Source organism: Musca autumnalis, unplaced genomic scaffold (assembly GCF_047663935.1).
Source record: "Musca autumnalis isolate F117 unplaced genomic scaffold, ASM4766393v1 scaffold_3, whole genome shotgun sequence".
NCBI classification, from domain to species: domain Eukaryota; kingdom Metazoa; phylum Arthropoda; class Insecta; order Diptera; family Muscidae; genus Musca; species Musca autumnalis.
The window spans coordinates 32,441,228-32,459,045 of NW_027411866.1; positions in this window are offsets into that span (position 1 = coordinate 32,441,228).

A 17,818-nucleotide genomic window follows, 5' to 3' on the forward strand; every position below is an offset into this window, starting at 1 on the left:
GGAAAGCCATGCCCGGTGAACTTTTGTATTGGGAAAGTCATGCCCGGTGAACTTTTGTATTAGGAAAGTCATGCCCGGTGAACTTTTGTACTGGGAAAGTCATGCCCGGTGAACTTTTGTACTGGGAAAGTCATGCCCGGTGAACTTTTGTATTGGGGAAGTCATGCCCGGTGAACTTTTGTATTGGGAAAGTCATGCCCGGTGAACTTTTGTATGCGAAAAGTCATGCCCGGTGAACTTTTGTATTGGGAAAGTCATGCCCGGTGAACTTTTGTATTGGGAAAGTCATGCCCGGTGAACTTTTGCATGGGAAAAGTCATGCCCGGTGAACTTTTGTATTGGGAAAGTCATGCCCGGTGAACTTTTGTATGGGAAAAGTCATGCCCGGTGAACTTTTGTATGGGAAAAGTCATGCCCGGTGAACTTTTGTATGGGAAAAGTCATGCCCGGTGAACTTTTGTATTGGGAAAGTCATGCCCGGTGAACTTTTGTATTGGGAAAGTCATACCCGGTGAACTTTTGTATTGGGAAAGTCATCTCCGGTGAACTTTTGAATTGGGAAAGTCATGCCCGGTGAACTTTTGTATTGGGAAAGTCATGCCCTGTGAACTTTTGTGTTGGGAAAGCCATGCCCGGTCAACTTTTGTATGGGAAAAGTCATGCCCGGTGAACTTTTGTATTGGGAAAGTCATGCCCGGTGAACTTTTTTGTTGGGAAAGCCATGCCCGGTCAACTTTTGTATGGGAAAAGTCATGCCCGGTGAACTTTTGTACTGGGAAAGTCATGCCCGGTGAACTTTTGTGTTGGGAAAGTCATCTCCGGTGAACTTTTGTATTGGGAAAGTCATGCCCGGTGAACTTTTGTATTGGGAAAGTCATGCCCGGTGAACTTTTGTGTTGGGAAAGCCATGCCCGGTCAACTTTTGTATGGGAGAAGTCATGCCCGATGAACTTTTGTATTGGGAAAGTCATGCCCGGTGAACTTTTGTGTTGGGAAAGTCATCTCCGGTGAACTTTTGTATTGGGAAAGTCATGCCCGGTGAACTTTTGTGTTGGGAAAGTCATCTCCGGTGAACTTTTGTATTGGGAAAGTCATGCCCGGTCAACTTTTGTATTGGGAAAGTCATGCCCGGTCAACTTTTGTATGGGAAAAGTCATGCCCGGTGAACTTTTGTATTGGGAAAGTCATGCCCGGTGAACTTTTGTATGGGAAAAGTCATTCCCGGTGAACTTTTGTATTGGGAAAGTCATGCCCGGTGAACTTTTGTATTGGGAAAGTCATGCCCGGTGAACTTTTGCATGGGAAAGTCATGCCCGGTGAACTTTTGTATTGGGAAAGTCATGCCCGGTGAACTTTTGTATGGGAAAAGTCATGCCCGGTGAACTTTTGTATTGGGAAAGTCATGCCCGGTGAACTTTTGTATTGGGAAAGTCATGCCCGGTGAACTTTTGCATGGGAAAGTCATGCCCGGTCAACTTTTGTATTGGGAAAGTCATGCCCGGTCAACTTTTGTATGGGAAAAGTCATGCCCGGTGAACTTTTGTATTGGGAAAGTCATGCCCGGTGAACTTTTGTATGGGAAAAGTCATGCCTGGTGAACTTTTGTATTGGGAAAGTCATGCCCGGTGAACTTTTGTATTGGGAAAGTCATGCCCGGTGAACTTTTGCATGGGAAAGTCATGCCCGGTGAACTTTTGTATTGGGAAAGTCATGCCCGGTGAACTTTTGTATTGGGAAAGTCATGCCCGGTGAACTTTTGTATGGGAAAAGTCATTCCCGGTGAACTTTTGTATTGGGAAAGTCATGCCCGGTCAACTTTTGTATTGGGAAAGTCATGCCCTTTCAACTTTTGTATGGGAAAAGTCATGCCCGGTGAACTTTTGTATTGGGAAAGTCATGCCCGGTGAACTTTTGTATGGGAAAAGTCATTCCCGGTGAACTTTTGTATTGGGAAAGTCATGCCCGGTGAACTTTTGTATTGGGAAAGTCATGCCCGGTGAACTTTTGCATGGGAAAGTCATGCCCGGTGAACTTTTGTATTGGGAAAGTCATGCCCGGTGAACTTTTGTATGGGAAAAGTCATGCCCGGTGAACTTTTGTATTGGGAAAGTCATGCCCGGTGAACTTTTGTATTGGGAAAGTCATGCCCGGTGAACTTTTGCATGGGAAAGTCATGCCCGGTCAACTTTTGTATTGGGAAAGTCATGCCCGGTCAACTTTTGTATGGGAAAAGTCATGCCCGGTGAACTTTTGTATTGGGAAAGTCATGCCCGGTGAACTTTTGTATGGGAAAAGTCATGCCTGGTGAACTTTTGTATTGGGAAAGTCATGCCCGGTGAACTTTTGTATTGGGAAAGTCATGCCCGGTGAACTTTTGCATGGGAAAGTCATGCCCGGTGAACTTTTGTATTGGGAAAGTCATGCCCGGTGAACTTTTGTATGGGAAAAGTCATGCCCGGTGAACTTTTGTATTTTGAAAGTCATCTCCGGTGAACTTTTGTATTGGGAAAGTCATGCCCGGTGAACATTTTTGTTGGGAAAGCCATCTCCGGTCAACTTTTGTACTGGGAAAGTCATGCCCGGTGAACTTTTGTATTGGGAAAGTCATGCCCGGTCAACTTTTGTATGGGAAAAGTCATGCCCGGTGAACTTTTGTATTGGGAAAGTCATGCCCGGTGAACTTTTGTATTGGGAAAGTCATGCCCGGTGAACTTTTGCATGGGAAAAGTCATGCCCGGTGAACTTTTGTATTGGGAAAGTCATGCCCGGTGAACTTTTGTATGGGAAAAGTCATGCCCGGTGAACTTTTGTATTTTGAAAGTCATCTCCGGTGAACTTTTGTATTAGGAAAGTCATGCCCGGTGAACTTTTGTATTGGGAAAGTCATGCCCGGTGAACTTTTGTACTGGGAAAATCATGCCCGGTGAACTTTTGTATTGGGAAAGTCATCTCCGGTGAACTTTTGTATTGGGAAAGTCATGCCCGGTTAACTTTTGTATTGGGAAAGTCATGCCCGGTGAACTTTTGTACTGGGAAAATCATGCCCGGTGAACTTTTGTATTGGGAAAGTCATGCCCGGTGAACTTTTGTATTGGGAATGTCATCTCCGGTGAACTTTTGTACTGGGAAAGTCATCTCCGGTGAACTTTTGTATTGGGAAAGTCATGTCCGGTGAACTTTTGTATTGGGAAAGTCATGCCCGGTGAACTTTTGTATTGGGAAAGTCATCTCCGGTGAACTTTTGTATTGGGAAAGTCATGCCCGGTGAACTTTTGTAATGGGAAAGTCATGCCCGGTGAACTTTTGTATGGGAAAGTCATGCCCGGTGAACTTTTGTATTGGGAAAGTCATGCCCGGTGAACTTTTGTATTGGGAATGTCATCTCCGGTGAACTTTTGTATTGGGAAAGTCATGCCCGGTGAACTTTTGTATTGGGAAAGTCATGCCCGGTGAACTTTTGTATTGGGAATGTCATCTCCGGTGAACTTTTGTATTAGGAAAGTCATGCCCGGTGAACTTTTGTATTGGGAAAGTCATGCCCGGTGAACTTTTGTACTGGGAAAATCATGCCCGGTGAACTTTTGTATTGGGAAAGTCATCTCCGGTGAACTTTTGTATTGGGAAAGTCATGCCCGGTTAACTTTTGTATTGGGAAAGTCATGCCCTGTGAACTTTTGTATGGGAAAAGTCATCTACGGTGAACTTTTGTATTGGGAAAGTCATCTCCGGTGAACTTTTGCATGGAAAAGTCATCTCCGGTGAACTTTTGTATTGGGAAAGTCATCTCCGGTGAACTTTTGTATTGGGAAAGTCATCTCCGGTGAACTTTTGTATTGGGAAAGTCATGCCCGGTGAACTTTTGTATTGGGAAAGTTATGCCCGGTGAACTTTTGTATTGGGAAAGTCATCTCCGGTGAACTTTTGTATTGGGAAAGTCATGCCCGGCGAGCTTTTGTATTGGGAAAGTCATGCCCGGTGAACTTTTGTATTGGGAAAGTCATGCCCGGTGAACTTTTGTATTGGGAAAGTCATGCCCGGTGAACATTTGTATGAGAAAAGTCATCTCCGGTGAACTTTTGTATTGGGAAAGTCATCTCCGGTGAACTTTTGTATGGGAAAAGTCATCTCTGGTGAACTTTTGTATTGGGAAAGTCATCTCCGGTGAACTTTTGTATTGGGAAAGTCATGCCCGGTGAGCTTTTGTATTGGGAAAGTCATGCCCGGTGAACTTTTGTATTGGGAAAGTCATGCCCGGTGAACTTTTGTATTGGGAAAGTCATGCCCGGTGAACTTTTGTATTGGGAAAGTCATCTCCGGTGAACTTTTGTATTGGGAAAGTCATGCCCGGTGAACTTTTGTATTGGGAAAGTCATGCCCGGTGAACTTTTGTATTGGGAAAGTCATGCCCGGTGAACTTTTGTATTGGGAAAGTCATGCCCGGTGAACTTTTGTATTGGGAACGTCATGCCCGGTGAACTTTTGTATTGTGAAAGTCATGCCCGGTGAAATTTTGTATTGGGAAAGTCATGCCCGCTGAACTTTTGTATTGGGAAAGTCATGCCCAGTGAACTTTTGTATTGGGAAAGTCATGCCCGGTGAACTTTTGTATTGGGAAAGTCATGCCCGGTGAACTTTTGTATTGGGAAAGTCATGCCAGGTGAACTTTTGTATGGGAAAAGTCATGCCCGGTGAACTTTTGTATTGGGAAAGTCATGCCCGGTGGACTTTTGTATTGGGAAAGTCATGCCCGGTGAACTTTTGTATTGGAAAAGTCATCTGCGGTGAACTTTTGTATGGAAAAATTCATCTCCGGTGAACTTTTGTATTGGGAAGGTTATCTCCGGTGAACTTTTGTATTGGGGAAGTCATGCCCAGTGAACTTTTGTATTGGAAAAGTCATGCCCGGTGAACTTTTGTATGGGAAAAGTCATCTCCGGTTAACTTTTGTATTGGGAAGGTCATTTCCGGTGAACTTTTGTATTGGGAAAGTCATGCCCGGTGAACTTTTGTATTGGGAAAGTCATGCCCGGTGAACTTTTGTATTGGGAAAGTCATGCCCGGTGAACTTTTGTATGGGAAAATTCATCTACGGTGAACTTTTGTATTGGGAAGGTCATGCCCTGTGAACTTTTGTATGGGAAAAGTCATCTCCGGTGAACTTTTGTATGGGAAAATTCATCTCCGGTGAACTTTTGTATTGGGAAAGTCATGCCCAGTGAACTTTTGTATTGGAAAAGTCATGCTCGGTAAACTTTTGTATGGGAAAAGTCATCTCCGGTGAACTTTTGTATTGGGAAGGTCATTTCCGGTGAACTTTTGTATTGGGAAAGTCATGCCCGGTGAACTTTTGTATTGGGAAAGTCATGCCCGGTGAACTTTTGTATTGGGAAAGTCATGCCCTGTGAACTTTTGTAAGGGAAAAGTCATCTCCGGTGAACTTTTGTATGGGAAAATTCATCTCCGGTGAACTTTTGTATTGGGAAGGTCATCTCCGGTGAACTTTTGTATTGGGAAAGTCATGCCCAGTGAACTTTTGTATTGGAAAAGTCATGCCCGGTGAACTTTTGTATGGGAAAAGTCATCTCCGGTGAACTTTTGTATTGGGAAGGTCATTTCCGGTGAACTTTTGTATTGGGAAAGTCATGCCCGGTGAACTTTTGTATTGGGAAAGTCATGCCCGGTGAACTTTTGTATTGGGAAAGTCATGCCCGGTGAACTTTTGTATGGGAAAAGTCATCTCCGGTGAACTTTTGTATGGGAAAATTCATCTCCGGTGAACTTTTGTATTGGGAAGGTCATCTCCGGTGAACATTTGTATTGGGAAAGTCATGCCTGGTGAACTTTTGTATTGGGAAAGTCATGCCCGGTGAACTTTTGTATTGGGAAAGTCATGCCCGGTGAACTTTTGTATGGGAAAAGTCATGCCCGGTGAACTTTTGTAATGGGAAAGTCATGCCCGGTGAACTTTTGTATTGGAAAAGTCATGCCCGGTGAACTTTTGTATTGGGAAAGTCATGCCCGGTGAACTTTTGTATTGCGAAAGTCATGCCCGGTGAACTTTTGTATGGGAAAAGTCATGCCCGGTGAACTTTTGTATTGGGAAAGTCATCTCCGGTGGACTTTTGTATGGGAAAAGTCATGCCCGGTGAACTTTTGTATTGGGAAGGTCATTTCCGGTGAACTTTTGTATTGGGAAAGTCATGCCCGGTGAACTTTTGTATTGGGAAGGTCATCTCCGGTGAACATTTGTATTGGGAAAGTCATGCCCGGTGAACTTTTGTATTGGAAAAGTCATGCCCGGTGAACTTTTGTATTGGGAAAGTCATGCCCGGTGAACTTTTGTATTGGGAAAGTCATGCCCAGTGAACTTTTGTATTGGGAAAGTCATGCCCGGTGAACTTTTGTATGGGAAAAGTCATGCCCGGTGAACTTTTGTAATGGGAAAGTCATGCCCGGTGAACTTTTGTATTGGAAAAGTCATGCCCGGTGAACTTTTGTATTGGGAAAGTCATGCCCGGTGAACTTTTGTATTGCGAAAGTCATGCCCGGTGAACTTTTGTATGGGAAAAGTCATGCCCGGTGAACTTTTGTATTGGGAAAGTCATCTCCGGTGGACTTTTGTATGGGAAAAGTCATGCCCGGTGAACTTTTGTATTGGGAAGGTCATTTCCGGTGAACTTTTGTATTGGGAAAGTCATGCCCGGTGAACTTTTGTATTGGGAAGGTCATCTCCGGTGAACATTTGTATTGGGAAAGTCATGCCCGGTGAACTTTTGTATTGGAAAAGTCATGCCCGGTGAACTTTTGTATTGGGAAAGTCATGCCCGGTGAACTTTTGTATTGGGAAAGTCATGCCCAGTGAACTTTTGTATTGGGAAAGTCATGCCGGTGAACTTTTGTATGGGAAAAGTCATCTCCGGTGAACTTTTGTATGGGAAAAGTCATCTCCGGTGAACTTTTGTATTGGGAAAGTCATGCCCGGTGAACTTTTGTATTGGGAAAGTCATGCCCGGTGAACTTTTGTATTGGGAAAGTCATGCCTGGTGAACTTTTGTATGGGAAAAGTCATGCCCGGTGAACTTTTGTAATGGGAAAGTCATGCCCGGTGAACTTTTGTATGGGAAAAGTCATCTGCAGTGAACTTTTGTATTGGGAAGGTCATCTCCGGTGAACTTTTGTATTGGGAAAGTCATGTCCGGTGAACTTTTGTATTGGGGAAGTCACCTCCGGTGAACTTTTGTATTGGGAAGGTCATGCCCGGAGAACTTTTGTATTGGGAAAGTCATGCCCGGTGAACTTTTGTATTGGGAAAGTCATCTCCGGTGAACTTTTGTATTGGGAAAATCATACCGGTGAATTTTGTATGGGAAAAGTCATGCCCGGTGAACTTTTGTATTGGGATAGTCATCTCCGGTGAACTTTTGTATTGGGAAAATCATGCCCGGTGAACTTTTGTATTGGGATAGTCATCTCCGGTGAACCTTTGTATTGGGAAAATCATGCCCGGTGAACTTTTGTATTGGAAAAATCATGCCCGGTGAACTTTTGTATTGGGAAAGTCATGCCCGGTGAACTTTTGTATTGGGAAAGTCATCTCCGGTGAAATTTTGTATTGGGAAAGTCATGCCCGGTGAACTTTTGTATTGGGAAGGTCATCTCCGGTGAACTTTTGTATTGGGAAAGTCATGCCCGGTGAACTTTTGTATTGGGAAAGTCATGCCCGCTGAACTTTTGTATGGGAAAAGTCATCTCCGGTGAACTTTTGTATGGGAAAATTCATCTCCGGTGAACTTTTGTATTGGGAAGGTCATCTCCGGTGAACTTTTGTATTGGGAAAGTCATGCCCGGTGAACTTTTGTATTGGGAAAGTCATGCCCGGTGAACTTTTGTATGGGAAAAGTCATCTCCGTTGAACTTTTGTATTGGGAAGGTCATCTCCGGTGAACTTTTGTATTGGGAAAGTCATGCCCGGTGAACTTTTGTATGGGAAAGTCATCTCCGGTGAACTTTTGTATGGGAAAATTCATCTCCGGTGAACTTTTGTATTGGGAAGGTCATCTCCGGTGAACTTTTGTATTGGGAAGGTCATCTCCGGTGAACTTTTGTATTGGGAAAGTAATGCCCGGTGAACTTTTGTATTGGGAAAGTCATGCCCGGTGAGCTTTTGTATTGGGAAAGTCATGGCCGGTGAACTTTTGTATGGGAAAAGTCATGCCCGGTGAACTTTTGTATTGGGAAAGTCATGCCCGGTGAACTTTTGTATTGGGAAAGTCATGCCCGGTGAACTTTTGTATGGGAAAAGTCATCTCCGGTGAACTTTTGTATGGGAAAATTCATCTCCGGTGAACTTTTGTATTGGGAAGGTTATCTCCGGTGAACTTTTGTATTGGGAAAGTCATGTCCGGCGAACTTTTGTATTGGGAAAGTCATGCCCGGTGAACTTTTGTATTGGGAAAGTCATGCCCGGTGAACTTTTGTATGGGAAAAGTCATCTCCGGTGAACTTTTGTATGGGAAAATTCATCTCCGGTGAACTTTTGTATGGGAAAAGTCATCTCCGGTGAACTTTTGTATTGGGAAAGTCATGCCCGGTGAACTTTTGTATTGGGAAAGTCATGCCCGGTGAACTTTTGTATGGGAAAAGTCATCTCCGGTGAACTTTTGTATGGGAAAATTCATCTCCGGTGAACTTTTGTATTGGGAAGGTTATCTCCGGTGAACTTTTGTATTGGGAAAGTCATGTCCGGCGAACTTTTGTATTGGGAAAGTCATGCCCGGTGAACTTTTGTATTGGGAAAGTCATGCCCGCTGAACTTTTGTATGGGAAAAGTCATCTCCGGTGAACTTTTGTATGGGAAAATTCATCTCCGGTGAACTTTTGTATGGGAAAAGTCATCTCCGGTGAACTTTTGTATTGGGAAAGTCATGCCCGGTGAACTTTTGTATTGGGAAAGTCATGCCCGGTGAACTTTTGTATTGGGAAAATCATGCCCGGTGAACTTTTGTATGGGAAAAGTCATCTCCGGTGAACTTTTGTATTGGGAAAGTCATCTCCGGTGAACTTTTGTATTGGGAAAGTCATGCCCGGTGAACTTTTGTATGGGAAAATTCATCTCCGGTGAACTTTTGTATTGGGAAGGTCATCTCCGGTGAACTTTTGTATTGGGAAAGTAAGGCCCGGTGAACTTTTGTATTGGGAAAGTCATGCCCGGTGAACTTTTGTATGGGAAAAGTCATCTCCGGTGAAGTTTTGTATTGGGAAAGTCATCTCCGGTGAAATTTTGTATTGGGAAAGTCATGCCCGGTGAACTTTTGTATTGGGAAGGTCATCTCCGGTGAACTTTTGTATTGGGAAAGTCATGCCCGGTGAACTTTTGTATGGGAAAAGTCATCTCCGGTGAACTTTTGTATGGGAAAATTCATCTCCGGTGAACTTTTGTATTGGGAAGGTCATCTCCGGTGAACTTTTGTATTGGGAAAGTCATGCCCGGTGAACTTTTGTATTGGGAAAGTCATGCCCGGTGAACTTTTGTATGGGAAAAGTCGTCTCCGTTGAACTTTTGTATTGGGAAGGTCATCTCCGGTGAACTTTTGTATTGGGAAAGTCATGCCCGGTGAACTTTTGTATGGGAAAGTCATCACCGGTGAACTTTTGTATGGGAAAATTCATCTCCGGTGAACTTTTGTATTGGGAAGGTCATCTCCGGTGAACTTTTGTATTGGGAAGGTCATCTCCGGTGAACTTTTGTATTGGGAAAGTAATGCCCGGTGAACTTTTGTATTGGGAAAGTCATGCCCGGTGAGCTTTTGTATTGGGAAAGTCATGGCCGGTGAACTTTTGTATGGGAAAAGTCATGCCCGGTGAACTTTTGTATTGGGAAAGTCATGCCCGGTGAACTTTTGTATTGGGAAAGTCATGCCCGGTGAACTTTTGTATGGGAAAAGTCATCTCCGGTGAACTTTTGTATGGGAAAATTCATCTCCGGTGAACTTTTGTATTGGAAAGGTTATCTCCGGTGAACTTTTGTATTGGGAAAGTCATGTCCGGCGAACTTTTGTATTGGGAAAGTCATGCCCGGTGAACTTTTGTATTGGGAAAGTCATGCCCGGTGAACTTTTGTATTGGGAAAGTCATGCCCGGTGAACTTTTGTATGGGAAAAGTCATCTCCGGAGAACTTTTGTATTGGGAAAGTCATCTCCGGTGAACTTTTGCATTGGGAAAGTCATGCCCGGTGAACTTTTGTATTGGGAAAGTCATGCCCGGTGAACTTTTGTATGGGAAAAGTCATGCCCGGTGAACTTTTGTAATGGGAAAGTCATGCCCGGTGAACTTTTGTATTGGAAAAGTCATGCCCGGTGAACTTTTGTATGGGAAAAGTCATCTCCAGTGAACTTTTGTATGGGAAAATTCATCTCCGGTGAACTTTTGTATTGGGAAGGTCATCTCCGGTGAACTTTTGTATAGGGAAAGTCATGCCCGGTGAACTTTTGTATTGGGAAAGTCATGCCCGGTGAACTATTGTATTGGGAAAGTCATCTCCGTTGAACTTTTGTATTGGGAAAGTCATGCCCGGTGAACTTTTGTATGGGAAAAGTCATGCCCGGTGAACTTTTGTATTGGGAAAGTCATCTCCGGTGGACTTTTGTATGGGAAAAGTCATCTCCGGTGAACTTTTGTATTGGGAAAGTCATGCCCGGTGAACTTTTGTATTGGGAAAGTCATGCCCAGTGAACTTTTGTATTGGGAAAGTCATGCCGGTGAACTTTTGTATGGGAAAAGTCATCTCCGGTGAACTTTTGTATGGGAAAAGTCATCTCCGGTGAACTTTTGTATTGGGAAAGTCATGCCCGGTGAACTTTTGTATTGGGAAAGTCATGCCCGGTGAACTTTTGTATTGGGAAAGTCATGCCTGGTGAACTTTTGTATGGGAAAAGTCATGCCCGGTGAACTTTTGTAATGGGAAAGTCATGCCCGGTGAACTTTTGTATGGGAAAAGTCATCTGCAGTGAACTTTTGTATTGGGAAGGTCATCTCCGGTGAACTTTTGTATTGGGAAAGTCATGTCCGGTGAACTTTTGTATTGGGGAAGTCACCTCCGGTGAACTTTTGTATTGGGAAGGTCATGCCCGGAGAACTTTTGTATTGGGAAAGTCATGCCCGGTGAACTTTTGTATTGGGAAAGTCATCTCCGGTGAACTTTTGTATTGGGAAAATCATACCGGTGAACTTTTGTATGGGAAAAGTCATGCCCGGTGAACTTTTGTATTGGGATAGTCATCTCCGGTGAACTTTTGTATTGGGAAAATCATGCCCGGTGAACTTTTGTATTGGGATAGTCATCTCCGGTGAACCTTTGGGAAAATCATGCCCGGTGAACTTTTGTATTGGAAAAGTCATGCCCGGTGAACTTTTGTATTGGGAAAGTCATGCCCGGTGAACTTTTGTATTGGGAAAGTCATGCCCGGTGAACTTTTGTATTGGGAAAGTCATGCCCGGTGAACTTTTGTATTGGGAAAGTCATGCCCGGTGAACTTTTGTATTGGGAAAGTCATGCCCGGTGAACTTTTGTATGGGAAAAGTCATCTCCGGTGAACTTTTGTATTGGGAAAGTCATGCCCGGTGAACTTTTGTATGGGAAAAGTCATGCCCGTTGAACTTTTGTATGGGGAAAGTCATGCCCGTTGAACTTTTGTATTGGGGAAAGTCATCTCCGGTGAAATTTTGTATGGGAAAGGTCATCTCCGGTGAACTTTTGTATTGGGAAAGTCATGCCCGGTGAACTTTTGTATTGGAAAAGTCATGCCCGGTGAACTTTTGTATTGGGAAAGTCATGCCCGGTGAACTTTTGTACTGGACAAGTCATGCCCGGTGAACTTTTGTATTGGGATAGTCATCTCCGGTGAACTTTTGTATGGGAAAAGTCATGCCCGGTGAACTTTTGTATTGGGAAAGTCATGCCCGGTGAACTTTTGTATTGGGAAAGTCATGCCCGGTGAACTTTTGTATTGGGAAAGTCATGCCCGGTGAACTTTAGTATGGGAAAAGTCATTTCCGGTGAACTTTTGTATGGGAAAATTCATCTCCGGTGAACTTTTGTATTGGGAAGGTCATCTCCGGTGAACTTTTGTATTGGGAAAGTAAGGCCCGGTGAACTTTTGTATTGGGAAAGTCATGCCCGGTGAACTTTTGTATGGGAAAAGTCATCTCCGGTGAACTTTTGTATTGGGAAAGTCATCTCCGGTGAAATTTTGTATTGGGAAAGTCATGCCCGGTGAACTTTTGTATTGGGAAGGTCATCTCCGGTGAACTTTTGTATTGGGAAAGTCATGCCCGGTGAACTTTTGTATTGGGAAAGTCATGCCCGCTGAACTTTTGTATGGGAAAAGTCATCTCCGGTGAACTTTTGTATGGGAAAATTCATCTCCGGTGAACTTTTGTATTGGGAAGGTCATCTCCGGTGAACTTTTGTATTGGGAAAGTCATGCCCGGTGAACTTTTGTATTGGGAAAGTCATGCCCGGTGAACTTTTGTATGGGAAAAGTCATCTCCGTTGAACTTTTGTATTGGGAAGGTCATCTCCGGTGAACTTTTGTATTGGGAAAGTCATGCCCGGTGAACTTTTGTATGGGAAAGTCATCTCCGGTGAACTTTTGTATGGGAAAATTCATCTCCGGTGAACTTTTGTATTGGGAAGGTCATCTCCGGTGAACTTTTGTATTGGGAAGGTCATCTCCGGTGAACTTTTGTATTGGGAAAGTAATGCCCGGTGAACTTTTGTATTGGGAAAGTCATGCCCGGTGAGCTTTTGTATTGGGAAAGTCATGGCCGGTGAACTTTTGTATGGGAAAAGTCATGCCCGGTGAACTTTTGTATTGGGAAAGTCATGCCCGGTGAACTTTTGTATTGGGAAAGTCATGCCCGGTGAACTTTTGTATGGGAAAAGTCATCTCCGGTGAACTTTTGTATGGGAAAATTCATCTCCGGTGAACTTTTGTATTGGGAAGGTTATCTCCGGTGAACTTTTGTATTGGGAAAGTCATGCCCGGTGAACTTTTGTATTGGGAAAATCATGCCCGGTGAACTTTTGTATGGGAAAAGTCATCTCCGGTGAACTTTTGTATTGGGAAAGTCATGCCCGGTGAACTTTTGTATTGGGAAAATCATGCCCGGTGAACTTTTGTATGGGAAAAGTCATCTCCGGTGAACTTTTGTATTGGGAAAGTCATGCCCGGTGAACTTTTGTATTGGGAAAGTCATGCCCGGTGAACTTTTGTATTGGGAAAATCATGCCCGGTGAACTTTTGTATGGGAAAAGTCATCTCCGGTGAACTTTTGTATTGGGAAAGTCATCTCCGGTGAACTTTTGTATTGGGAAAGTCATGCCCGGTGAACTTTTGTATGGGAAAATTCATCTCCGGTGATCTTTTGTATTGGGAAGGTCATCTCCGGTGAACTTTTGTATTGGGAAAGTAAGGCCCGGTGAACTTTTGTATTGGGAAAGTCATGCCCGGTGAACTTTTGTATGGGAAAAGTCATCTCCGGTGAACTTTTGTATTGGGAAAGTCATCTCCGGTGAAATTTTGTATTGGGAAAGTCATGCCCGGTGAACTTTTGTCTGGGAAAAGTCATCTCCGGTGAACTTTTGTATTGGGAAAGTCATCTCCGGTGAAATTTTGTATTGGGAAAGTCATGCCCGGTGAACTTTTGTATTGGGAAGGTCATCTCCGGTGAACTTTTGTATTGGGAAAGTCATGCCCGGTGAACTTTTGTATTGGGAAAGTCATGCCCGGTGAACTTTTGTATGGGAAAAGTCATCTCCGGTGAACTTTTGTATGGGAAAATTCATCTCCGGTGAACTTTTGTATTGGGAAGGTCATCTCCGGTGAACTTTTGTATTGGGAAAGTCATGCCCGGTGAACTTTTGTATTGGGAAAGTCATGCCCGGTGAACTTTTGTATGGGAAAAGTCGTCTCCGTTGAACTTTTGTATTGGGAAGGTCATCTCCGGTGAACTTTTGTATTGGGAAAGTCATGCCCGGTGAACTTTTGTATGGGAAAGTCATCTCCGGTGAACTTTTGTATGGGAAAATTCATCTCCGGTGAACTTTTGTATTGGGAAGGTCATCTCCGGTGAACTTTTGTATTGGGAAGGTCATCTCCGGTGAACTTTTGTATTGGGAAAGTAATGCCCGGTGAACTTTTGTATTGGGAAAGTCATGCCCGGTGAGCTTTTGTATTGGGAAAGTCATGGCCGGTGAACTTTTGTATTGGAAAAGTCATGCCCGGTGAACTTTTGTATGGGAAAAGTCATCTCCAGTGAACTTTTGTATGGGAAAATTCATCTCCGGTGAACTTTTGTATTGGGAAGGTCATCTCCGGTGAACTTTTGTATAGGGAAAGTCATGCCCGGTGAACTTTTGTATTGGAAAAGTCATGCCCGGTGAACTTTTGTATGGGAAAAGTCATCTCCGGTGAACTTTTGTATTGGTAAAGTCATCTCCTGTGAACTTTTGTATTGGGAAAGTCATGCCCGGTGAACTTTTGTATTGAGAAAGTCATGCCCGGTGAACTTTTGTATGGGAAAAGTCATGCCCGGTGAACTTTTGTAATGGGAATGTCATGCCCGGTGAACTTTTGTATTGGAAAAGTCATGCCCGGTGAACTTTTGTATTGGGAAAGTCATGCCCGGTGAACTTTTGTATGGGAAAAGTCATCTCCGGTGAACTTTTGAATTGGGAAGGTCATCTTCGGTGAACTTTTGTATTGGGAAAGTCATGCCCGGTGAACTTTTTTATTGGGAAAGTCATGCCCGGTGAACTTTTGTATGGGAAAAGTCATCTCCGGTGAACTTTTGTATTGGGAAAGTCATCTCCTCAACTTTTGTATTGGGAAAGTCATGCCCGGTGAACTTTTGTATTGGGAAAGTCATGCCCGGTGAACTATTGTATGGGAAAAGTCATCTCCGGTGAACTTTTGTATTGGGAAAGTCATGCCCGGTGAACTTTTGTATTGGGAAAGTCATGTTCGGTGAACTTTTGTATTGGGAAAGTCATGCCCGGTGAACTTTTGTATTGGGAAAGTCATGCCCGGTGAACTTTTGTATTGGGAAAGTCATGCCCGGTGAACTTTTGTATTGGGAAAGTCATGCCCGGTGAACTTTTGTATTGGGAAAGTCATGCCCGGTGAACTTTTGTATGGGAAAAGTCGTCTCCGGTGAACTTTTGTATTGGGAAATTCATCTCCGGTGAACTTTTGTATTGGGAAAGTCATGCCCGGTGAACTTTTGTAATGGGAAAGTCATGCCCGGTGAACTTTTGTATTGGGAAAGTCATGCCCGGTGAACTTTTGTATGGGAAAAGTCATGTCCGGTGAACTTTTGTATTGGGAAAGTCATGCCCGGTGAACTTTTGTATTGGGAAAGTCATGCCCGGTGAACTTCTGTATTGGGAAAGTCATGCCCGGTGAACTTTTGTATGGGAAAAGTCATCTCCGGTGAACTTTTGTATTGGGAAAGTCATCTCCGGTGAACTTTTGTATTGGGAAAGTCATGCCCGGTGAACTTTTGTATTGGGAAAGTCATGCCCGGTGAACTTTTGTATTGAGAAAGTCATGCCCGGTGAACTTTTGTATTGGAAAAGTCATGCCCGGTGAACTTTTGTATTGGGAAAGTCATGCCCGGTGAACTTTTGTATTGGGAAAGTCATGCCCGGTGAACTTTTGTATGGGAAAAGTCATGCCCGTTGAACTTTTGTATTGGGGAAAGTCATCTCCGGTGAACTTTTGTATGGGAAAAGTCATCTCCGGTGAACTTTTGTATTGGGAAAGTCATGCCCGGTGAACTTTTGTATTGGAAAAGTCATGCCCGGTGAACTTTTGTATTGGGAAAGTCATGCCCGGTGAACTTTTGTATTGGACAAGTCATGCCCGGTGAACTTTTGTATTGGGAAAGTCATCTCCCGTGAGCTTTTGTATTGGAAAATTCATGCCCGGTGAACTTTTGTATTGGGAAAGTCATGCCCGGTGAACTTTTGTATGGGAAAAGTCATGCCCGGTGAACTTTTGTATTGGGAAAGTCATGCCCGGTGAACTTTTGTATTGGGAAAGTCATGCCCGGTGAACTTTTGTATGGGAAAAGTCATTTCCGGTGAACTCTTGTAATGGGAAAGTCATGCCCGGTGAACTATTGTATTGGGAAAGTCATGCCCGGTGAACTTTTGTATGGGAAAAGTCATGCCCGGTGAACTTTTGTATTGGGAAAGTCATGCCCGGTGAACTTTTGTATTGGGAAAGTCATGCCCGGTGAACTTCTGTATTGGGAAAGTCATGCCCGGTGAACTTTTGTATGGGAAAAGTCATCTCCGGTGAACTTTTGTATTGGGAAAGTCATCTCCGGTGAACTTTTGTATTGGGAAAGTCATGCCCGGTGAACTTTTGTATTGGGAAAGTCATGCCCGGTGAACTTTTGTATTGAGAAAGTCATGCCCGGTGAACTTTTGTATTGGAAAAGTCATGCCCGGTGAACTTTTGTATTGGGAAAGTCATGCCCGGTGAACTTTTGTATTGGGAAAGTCATGCCCGGTGAACTTTTGTATGGGAAAAGTCATGCCCGTTGAACTTTTGTATTGGGGAAAGTCATCTCCGGTGAACTTTTGTATGGGAAAAGTCATCTCCGGTGAACTTTTGTATTGGGAAAGTCATGCCCGGTGAACTTTTGTATTGGAAAAGTCATGCCCGGTGAACTTTTGTATTGGGAAAGTCATGCCCGGTGAACTTTTGTATTGGACAAGTCATGCCCGGTGAACTTTTGTATTGGGAAAGTCATCTCCCGTGAGCTTTTGTATTGGAAAATTCATGCCCGGTGAACTTTTGTATTGGGAAAGTCATGCCCGGTGAACTTTTGTATGGGAAAAGTCATGCCCGGTGAACTTTTGTATTGGGAAAGTCATGCCCGGTGAACTTTTGTATTGGGAAAGTCATGCCCGGTGAACTTTTGTATGGGAAAAGTCATTTCCGGTGAACTCTTGTATGGGAAAATTCATCTCCGGTGAACTTTTGTATTGGGAAGGTCATCTCCTCAACTTTTGTATTGGGAAAGTCATGCCCGGTGAACTTTTGTATTGGGAAAGTCATGCCCGGTGAACTTTTGTATGGGAAAAGTCATTTCCGGTGAACTCTTGTAATGGGAAAGTCATGCCCGGTGAACTTTTGTATTGAGAAAGTCATGCCCGGTGAACTTTTGTATGGGAAAAGTCATGCCCGGTGAACTTTTGCAATGGGAATGTCATGCCCGGTGAACTTTTGTATTGGAAAAGTCATGCCCGGTGAACTTTTGTATTGGGAAAGTCATGCCCGGTGAACTTTTGTATGGGAAAAGTCATCTCCGGTGAACTTTTGAATTGGGAAGGTCATCTCCGGTGAACTTTTGTATTGGGAAAGTCATGCCCGGTGAACTTTTTTATTGGGAAAGTCATGCCCGGTGAACTTTTGTATGGGAAAAGTCATCTCCGGTGAACTTTTGTATTGGGAAAGTCATCTCCTCAACTTTTGTATTGGGAAAGTCATGCCCGGTGAACTTTTGTATTGGGAAAGTCATGCCCGGTGAACTATTGTATGGGAAAAGTCATCTCCGGTGAACTTTTGTATTGGGAAAGTCATGCCCGGTGAACTTTTGTATTGGGAAAGTCATGTTCGGTGAACTTTTGTATTGGGAAAGTCATGCCCGGTGAACTTTTGTATTGGGAAAGTCATGCCCGGTGAACTTTTGTATTGGGAAAGTCATGCCCGGTGAACTTTTGTATTGGGAAAGTCATGCCCGGTG